The sequence below is a fragment of the Aquarana catesbeiana genome, linkage group LG02, assembly GCF_042186555.1.
Source record: "Aquarana catesbeiana isolate 2022-GZ linkage group LG02, ASM4218655v1, whole genome shotgun sequence".
NCBI lineage: Eukaryota > Metazoa > Chordata > Amphibia > Anura > Ranidae > Aquarana > Aquarana catesbeiana.
The window spans coordinates 338,787,293-338,796,534 of NC_133325.1; the positions used below are offsets into that span (position 1 = coordinate 338,787,293).

The 9,242-nt window shown below is 41.9% G+C and overlaps 1 long non-coding RNA gene across 1 annotated transcript; it reads left to right on the forward strand.

The window, feature by feature from the left end:
• Window positions 1-1,016: 1,016 nt before the first annotated feature.
• Window positions 1,017-3,193, forward strand: LOC141129905 (uncharacterized). The gene is made up of 2 exons (XR_012241900.1): window positions 1,017-1,131; window positions 1,243-3,193. It is a non-coding gene; the product is annotated as an uncharacterized lncRNA (long non-coding RNA).
• The last annotated feature ends 6,049 nt before the right edge of the window (window positions 3,194-9,242 follow it).

Genomic DNA, 9,242 nt, shown 5'->3' on the forward strand with positions numbered 1-9,242 from the left:
GGGACAGGGAGAGGGGCGGGATGAGCGCTGAAAGATTACATACAGTGAGAATCTCCTATGATAGACAGAACAGAACAGTGGTCCAATGGCGGCCCAGGAGACGGGACTTCCTATTACAGAGGCCGCCAGGTAAACAGGAGATTCTCACTGTATGTAATCTGACGGCGCCCGTCCTGCCCCCCTCCCTGTCCCCTAAAATTGAAGTATTGGCGTATAACACGCACACGCTATTTGCTCCCGATTTTCATGGTGAGAAAGTGTGTTATACGCCAATAAATACAGTACTTGTTCATGTATTTCTGCCATCATGCATTATTACATGTCACTTCCTGTTTTTTCTTGCAACTGAAAGGAGATTGAACAGTGCTGTCATCCCAAGGTTTAAAGTGTTTTTTTATTATTTATTTATCTTCAGAAAAGATGGAAGAAGGTTTAGTTATTGGCAAATGAGTTCTGGACCAGGTGAAGGAAGGAATATCTATTAAACTTGCAACAGAGAAATAAATGGAATAAGAGCAGACGAAATGCCAAACCAAACAACATTGTTCTACTCCAAGATGACTTAGCATCACGAAATCAGTGGAAGCTAGCCAAAGTAGTAGAAGTCTTCCCAGGAACTGATGGCAGGGTCATAAAACTGAAACCTCTTCTTAGTGACACAACCATAGATATGAAGGGCGCATGCGCAAGTAAGCCAGTGTATCTAGAAAGACCCATACACAAAACAGTGTTATTACTAGAAGTTGATTAAGAGAAATAAGAGTAAAGTCCTCGTACTTGTTTGATGTGTACAAAATTCTTATCCTCTACATGTTTTATAGATTCATATAGAGTTATTTGTGATAACTTGGGTTCCATTAAGAATCACACGTTGCGCAATGGTGGGAGTGTACTTGCATACATAAAGTTTCTGTGCCTATAATGTTAATTTCCTCTAGATGGCTCATGTGTACTTACTTCTTCATTTATTTCTCCCATCATGCATTATTACATGTCACTTCCTGTTTTTTCTTGCAACTGAAAGGAGATTGAACAGTTTGAAAACAGAAGGTTTTTTTAAGTGTGTAAGCCATCTGACTAAGAATCTTGAAGATACAACCCCCTCTTTTAGCTCACAAGCAGGCAAAAGTGGTATGTAGATTTATTTCTATATCTAGTTATGAGTTTCAAGTCATGTTTGTTTTAAATGTAATTCACTGTATGTCTGATGATTTGTCCTTCATATTTGTCCTCTTTATTTAGTTCTACGGTGTTGATGTAAGTGTCGGTGTAAGAACTTGATATGTACATTAAACATCTGTGAGACAAGAACCTCAGCTTTCTCATTGTGACTAAGGGCGGCATACAGAATCTTCAGCTAGCTCAACAAGGGCCCAGAGAGATTGCTGTGCGATGGTGACCAGCAATAGTGAATAACATATGCAGAGTGTTTCCTGTTAGCAGCTTTTGTGTAAAGAGATGGGGCAAAGGTGTCTGCATGCAGTGTCTTTTGTTGGATGTACTCAGGGTGGGCTTCTGACTGCTCACCAATCCTGATGATGGCTTCCCTGAGGCTCAAGGGAATAGGATGTCCCAGAACAGGCTCCTGAAGAATCTGCAACCATTGATGGGTGCCTGGCCATGCATCTGGTGACACTGGGATTCAGCTGGGTCTGTAATGGTAACGATGAAGATAACTCCCGACAATCACTCAACAGACAGGGAGCTGGCGGATCTGCCTGCAGGTGTATGGCTGTCTCACTGAAGACTCTCCACATTGTCCGGGCGGCGTCACCTGCTCGCATTTCCCAGAGCAGCCGTTCCCTGCTCTCAGCTGAAGGTCATGGTCCCAAGAGGAAGAGCTCCTCCTCAGAACGGGCTATTTATGTCCTCACTTAGCATTCTTTTCATCCAAACGGTTGGACCTTATAGTCTTCAGCAGTACTGGCTCATGGAAAACCCAGCTCTCCGGACCACATGTCCCATGACCCCCTGCTTTCAATAGTAGTCTCTCTCTCTCTGCCATCAGGAAATGATGACACAATGGCCAGGCTGAATACTAGAGGGAAACAAACTCAAGGAAACCCTTGTTAAAGAATGTCCGACAATGCCACAGGCAGACTAGCCAGCGCCTGGCTACACAATGACGGGGCATAATTTACTCCCAGGGCATGTTCTACTCCCACACGCAATCTTTATTTTTATACCTTTTTCAGACTCTTTCCATCAAAAGCCCCACAACCTTTTTTCACCAGGTTGAAGTCAGCTCCATTCCAATATTTTGTGGTAAAAGCAAAACTTTGGGTTAGACTAGAGACTACCCTAACTACTCTCCCTGCCTTTGAGGCTTCCATGGGACCACACCTTCTACTCCACCCTACCTATATGCATATATACATACCCCTTCTGTGAATATGGGACTAATTTCTTATACGGACTAAACTCATTTCCTATGTAGACACCTATATTAGGAAACCCAGATTTCCCATCAGGCCTCAAGGCGTCGACTTCCTGTTGGCTCCATTATTTCCAGATAAGGCATTTTTACAAACATCTCAGAAGATTAGGATCCATATCTAGGGATCTCTCAACTATTGGGATTCTCTGCCTCCATTCCTGAGCCTTTATTCACCTAATCTTTCAAATTTAGCCTCTAGTGCCAAAGAGGATTATTTTGCTTACTTTTATTCGCTTGCAGAACAGTGATATCTAGACATTGGAGATACTCGCATTTAGACGCGTTTAGAGATGTTTAGGCTTGGCAAGCATTTTTCTTCTAAAACTCTGCTGCTCCTGGACACACTAGCTGTGATTTTTTTTTTTTTTCTGCCTCTAAATGTCCCTACCTCTAAGCTCCTGTAAATGTCTATGTGTGCATGGACACATAGGCTAACATGCAGGGGTGTTTAGAGGCAGGAAAAAATGCCAAATACCTCTAAGAGCAGCAGAAAAAACATCCAGTATGCATGAGGTCTAAAGGTTACCAGACTGAGAGGGAAACAGTCTTATGGAAGCAAGGTGTTGTATTAATACTTCTGGAATGGATTGCAAGCTAATGTACACAGAATGGATACTGTACATCTAATTAAAGCACTTGATGTGTGGGGTCCAGCCCTTATCGTTATGATTACATAATGACATGCTAAAAGCATTGTGCACAGGAGACAATGTAGAAATAAAGGGCCTTCAATGTGCAGAGACAGATCAGCTAAAATGGTTTTGCTGTTTTTTTTTCTTAAGCGTATGCTAAAACAGAATGTAACATTATATTCTAAGGGGTATATGTATAAAGCAGTAAATGTGACAGCCCACAAACATTCTCTATGGGTTTATCTTGCTGTTGCATGTGTTTTAACTGACAGTGATTCATTTACTTGCACAGAATGGTTTGTTAATTTCACTATTTATAAATATGCCCCTGCCTCGTTCACCCTGGGAGCGTTCGGGGGCGTGCACAATGGTAACAGCGGCTGTGTCCATGCAGCCGTTGCTTGCGATTTAACAGCAATCAGGCTGCCTGCACAGGGATGCACTGAACACCAGTGCATCCCTATGTGGGGAAACATGGTACTTGTACAGGACATGGATTAATATGCCCAGTGTGAATATGACCTAAATGTAATTGTACTGCTGTACAAATGTATACATTACACAACACCTGGTTTACATGTTTTGGAAATAAAGCGTATTTTTTGCTGCAGTCCTTACTTTGTAGTATTATCTTATTTTCTGATATGAGTAGAATTTGACAAATTGTGGTCTGTTCAAATATGGTAAATTTGGGGATAACATTTGATGAGATTCTGAGAAGGGATTAATATGTCCCTTTTTATTTTAGGAGGTTAGGGGGCATTCTAAAGTAAGAGGGCAGCTTACATACTTTATGTATATAGCATAATCTGGCAACATACCATTGTAAGGAGGAGCCATATAATTATACTAGTTTACTTTAGATATTAAAAAGTACAACACTGACAGCTAAAAGCACAAACTGCAGTAATAGTTTGTCATCCTGGCATGTGGCTGTTTCATTTTTAAGTTCAGTAGATAAACCTTTCCTTTTAAAGAAGAGATAATACCGTCTTAAACTGTGTGCCTGCATTAACCTCTTTTGGTGATGATCATTGCTGGTGGAATTAAAAGCAAACAACAATTAGGTCACGATCAGTTATTCTTTCATGTATACTTTGTGTACTTTTAAATTTACAGTTATGTTCTTTAGATTGATGCTCTATAAAAAGGTACATCAATCTAAATCTTAAAGATAGAGATACCTTTACTATCGCAGATCTAAGCATACATTTTGGAAAAATCCAGGTAGGATAAAACTAAGCGATTAAAATTTAATGGCAATGATGAGAGTTTGCAGCGCATTTCTAAAACATGCAGCATAGTGCACCTTTTCTGTGCAGTTTTCCATGCATTCAGGAAATGCACAGATGTGAATGGAGCCTCATTGTTCTTGTGTAAAAACACCAATTTCACATTCAGGCCCTATTTACACCTAGCATAGTGGGATGGCACATTGTTGGCTGGTTTTTCCTGTAATACACATAGGGCAGCCCATTGATTTCAAAATAGCTCATGGGACATTTTGACGTATTGTGGTTTTGACATTTTTAACTGCACGTTTTGCTGCATTTGATGCTTGTTTTTTCACGTGGAAGTACAACTAGTTCATAGTGTATTAAATTCTTCCCACCCGGCCACTGTACATAAACGGCTGGCTAGGTGTTTTGCGTGCCTACGCACGGATACGACACATTTTCGATCGGCAGAAGGGCTCTGTGATTGGCCCTTCTGATCACATGATGGCTGTGTCCAATCACAGGTATGGTGTGATGTAAACAGAGCCAGCTGTCAGTTGATCGTCTCTGCTTCTCCTCACACTGTCAGTGAGGAGAAGCAGAGCCGGTCTGTGTTGCCAGCGGGGATCAGTGAGTTTAAAGCACTTTAAACTCACTGATGACACAGCAAGTGTCCCCACATTGTGTCCCCACACAGTAAAACACATCTGTGTTCAGTGATCAATATTTGTCCCAGTGATCAACATCTGCGCACATCAATCCCAGTGATCAACATCTGCGCGCATCTGTCCCATGATCAACATCTGTCATCTGCGCACATCTGTCCAAGTGATGAACATCTATCATCTGCTCACATCTGCCCAAGTGATCAACCTCTTTTCCAGTGCTCAACATCTGTGCACATCTGTCCCAGTGATCAACATCTGTCCCAGTAATCAACATCTGTCATATGCACACATATGTCCCAATGATCAACAACTGTCACCTGCACACATCTGTCCCAATTATCAACATCTGCACACATCTGTCCCAGTGATCAACATCCACTGAATGTGGTAATTTTGTGGGTAATTCCATTGTCCTGGTGCTCTAGGGCCTACAAAATGTAAAAACTAGTCAGGAAATTAGATGTATAATTTCTGCAGGCTGTGTAAAAGTCTCACACATGTGGTATCGCCATACTCAGGATGAGTAGCAGAATGTATTGCAGGTTGTCATTTTTGCTATGTACATGCTATGTGTTAGAAAAATCTTATACATTGATAACTTTGTGTAAAAAAAATGTGTTTTCATTTTCTTTCCACATTTTCCAAAAACTTGTGGAAAAAAATGCCATGTTCAAAAGACTCACTACACCTCATAGAATATACGTTGGGGTGTTTGCTTTCCAAAATGGGGTCATTTTGTGGGCATTTCCATTGTCCTGGCGCTCCAGGGCCTTCAAATTTTAAAAGGTAGTCATGACATTAGATGTGTAATTTATGCTCTTAGAACGCCTGAAGGTGCTACTTGTATATTGGGCCTTTGTATATGGCCAGGCTGTGTAAAAGTCTCACATATGTGGTATCACCATACCCAGGAGTAGCTGAATGTGTTTTGGGGTGTATTTGCAAGTATGCCTATGCAGTGTGTGATAAATAACTGTATAATATATATACAGTGCCTTGAAAAAGTATTCACACCCCTTGAAATTTTTCACATTTTGTCATGTTACAACCAAAAACATAAATGTATCTTATTGGGATTTTATGTGATGGACCAACACAAAATGGCACATAATTGTATGGTGTATGGAAAATGATAAATGGCTTTCCTCATTTTTTACAAATAAATATGTGAAAAGTGTGGCGTGCGTTTGTATTCGGCCCCCCTGAGTCAATACTTTGTAGGACCACCTTTCGCTGCACATACAGCTGCAAGTCTTTTTGGGTATGTCTCTACCAGCTTTGCACATCTAGAGAGTGAAATTTTTGCCCATTCTTCTTTGCAAAATAGCTCAAGCTCTCTCAGATTGGATGGAGAGCGTCTGTGAACAGCAATTTTCAAATCTTTCCACAGATTCTCAATTGGATTTAGGTCTGGACTTTGACTGGGCCATTCTAACACATGAATATGCTTTGATCTAAACCATTCCATTGTAGCTCTGGCTGTATGTTTAGAATCGTTGTCATGCTGTAAGGTAAACCTTCGTCCCAGTCTCAAGTCTTTTTGCAGATTCTAACAGGTGTTCTTCTAAGATTGCCCTGTATTTGGCTCCATCCATCTTGTAAATCAAATCAGACCAGCTTCCCTGTCCTTGCTGAAGAAAAGCATCCCCGCAACATGATGCTGCCACTACCATGTTTCACGGTGGGGATGGTGTGTTCAGGTTGAAGTGCAGTGTTAGATTTCCACCACACATAGTGTTTTGTTTTTTGGCCAAAAAGTTCAATTTTGGTCTCATCTGACAGAGTGCCTTCTTCCACATGTTTGCTGTGTCCCCCACATGGCTTCTTGAAAACTGCAAATGGGACTTCTTATGAATTTCTTTCAACAATGGCTTTCTTCTTGCCACTCTTCCATAAAGGCCAGATTTGAGGAATGTTCGACTAATAGTTGTCCTGTAGACAGATTCTCCCACCTCAGCTTTGGATCTCTGCAGATCCTCCAGAGTTGCTATGGGCCTCTTGGCTGCTTCTCTAAATTAATGCTCCCCTTGCTCGGCCAGTCAGTTTAGGTGGCTGGCCATGCCTTGGTAGGTTTGCAGTTGTGCCATACTCTTTCCATTTTCGGATGATGAATTGAACAGTTCTCTGTGAGATGTTCAAAGCTTGGGATATTTTTTTATAACCTAACCCTGCTTTAAACTTCTCCACGACTTTATCTCTGACCTGCCTGGTGTGTTCCTTGCCCTTCATGATGCTGTTTGTTCACTAAGGTTCTCTAACAAACCTCTGAGGGCTTCACAGAACAGCTGTATTTATACTGTTATTTATATAAACACAGGTGGACACCATTTACTATTTAGGTGACTTCTGAAGGCAATAGGTTCCACTAGATTTTAGTTAGGGGTATCAGAGTAAAGGGGGCTGAATACAAATGCACGCCACACTTTTCAAATATTTAATGGAAGTAAAATGATAACTTTTTTTTACAAATAAATATCTGAAAAGTGTGGCGTGCATTTGTATTCAGCCCCCTTTACTCTGATACTCCTAACTAAAATCTAGTGGAACCAACTGCCTTCAGAAGTCTCCTAATTAGTAAATAGAGGCTACCTATGTGTAATTTAATCTCAGTATAAATACAGCTGTTCTGCAAAGCCCTCAGAGGTTTGTTAGAGAACCCTGGTGAACAAACATCATTAGGAAGGCCAAGGAACACACCAGACAGATCAGGGATAAAGTTGTGGAGACATTTAAAGCAGGGTTAGGTTATAAAAAAAATAGCCCAAGCTTTGAACATCTCACAGAGCACTGTTCAATCCATCATCCGAAAATGCAAAGAGTATGGCACAACTGCAAACCTACCAAGATATGACCGTCCACCTAAACTGACAGGCTGGGTAAGGAGAGCATTAATCAGAGAAGCAGCCAAGAGGCCCATGGTAACTCTGGAGGAGCTGCAGAGATCCACAGCTCAGGTGGGAGAATCTGTTCATAGGACATCTATTAGTCGTGCACTCCCCAAATCTGGCCTTTATGGAAGAGTGGCAAGAAGAAAGCAATTGTTGAAAGAAAGCCATAAGTAGTCCCATTTGCAGTTTGTGAGAAGCCATGTGGGGGACACAGCAAACATGTGGAAGAAGGTACTCTGGTCGGATGGACCAAAACTGAACTTTTTGGCAAAAAGCAAAACGCTATGTGTGGCAGAAAACTAACACTGCACATCACCCAGAACACACCATCCCCACCGTAAAACATGGTGGTGGCAACATCATGTTGTGGGGATGCGTTTCTTCAGCAGGGACAGGGAAGCTGGTCAGAGTTGATGGGAAGACGGGTAGAGCCAAATACAGGACAATCTTAGAAGAAAACCTGTTGCCAACCGCCAGTATTTTTACTGGCAGCCAGTAAAAAATGGGCACTTTTCCCCTGCCAGTAAATGCCAGTGAAAGAAAAAGGTTGCAATATGGCTGTGACGCTTGGCCCAGACCATTCGAGTGCCTGCTACAGTGTGTTCGGACTGTGCCGGCAGTGTGTCACGTGAAGTCATTGTGCAAGGGAACAGAGCAGCCGTAGCCTTATGTGCAGGTCTGTGGAATGGGAGGAACTAAGTCGGGAGTGGACTGAAGGGACCACCTGGCATGGAGAGAGAGGGTCACTGTGACTCAGGAGGAGACGTGTCATGTTGGTGAGGTGCCATCATCATCTGTGCTGCTGCACACTGCTGTCAGTGTCACTGTGAGAGTCAATTTCATGTGTGTGTGCCGCCCATTCTAATTTCTTGCCCTCTCGATTCTTGTTCCTGAGCTACTTATTTACTATATCGAAAATAAAATAAGAAATATGTTTTTGCCATAATATCTACCTTAGATCACTTTTCTAATTGCATATTGTACTTGTTTGTAGCCTACAAACTGAAATTTGCACTTAAAACTGTCATTTTGTAACTTTTGGATATGCCAGTAAAAACTTGGCTGTGCCAGTAAATTTTGGGTGTTGTGTCAGTAAATTTCAGTCTGCCAGGTTGGCAACACTGCTGTTATGCCGCGTACACACGGTCGGACTTTCCGGCAGGAAAAGTCAGACGGAATCTTTTCATCGGACATGCCGATCGTGTGTGTGCCTCATCTGACCTTTTTTTTTGAAAATTCCGACTGACCTAGAAATAGAACATGTTTTAAACCTTTCCGACGAAATCAGTTCCTATCGGGGAAACCGCTCATCTGTATGCTGTTCCGATGGACCAAAAACTACTCATGCTCGGAAGCAAGTACGAGACGGCAGCTATTGGCTACTCACTATTGAACTTCCT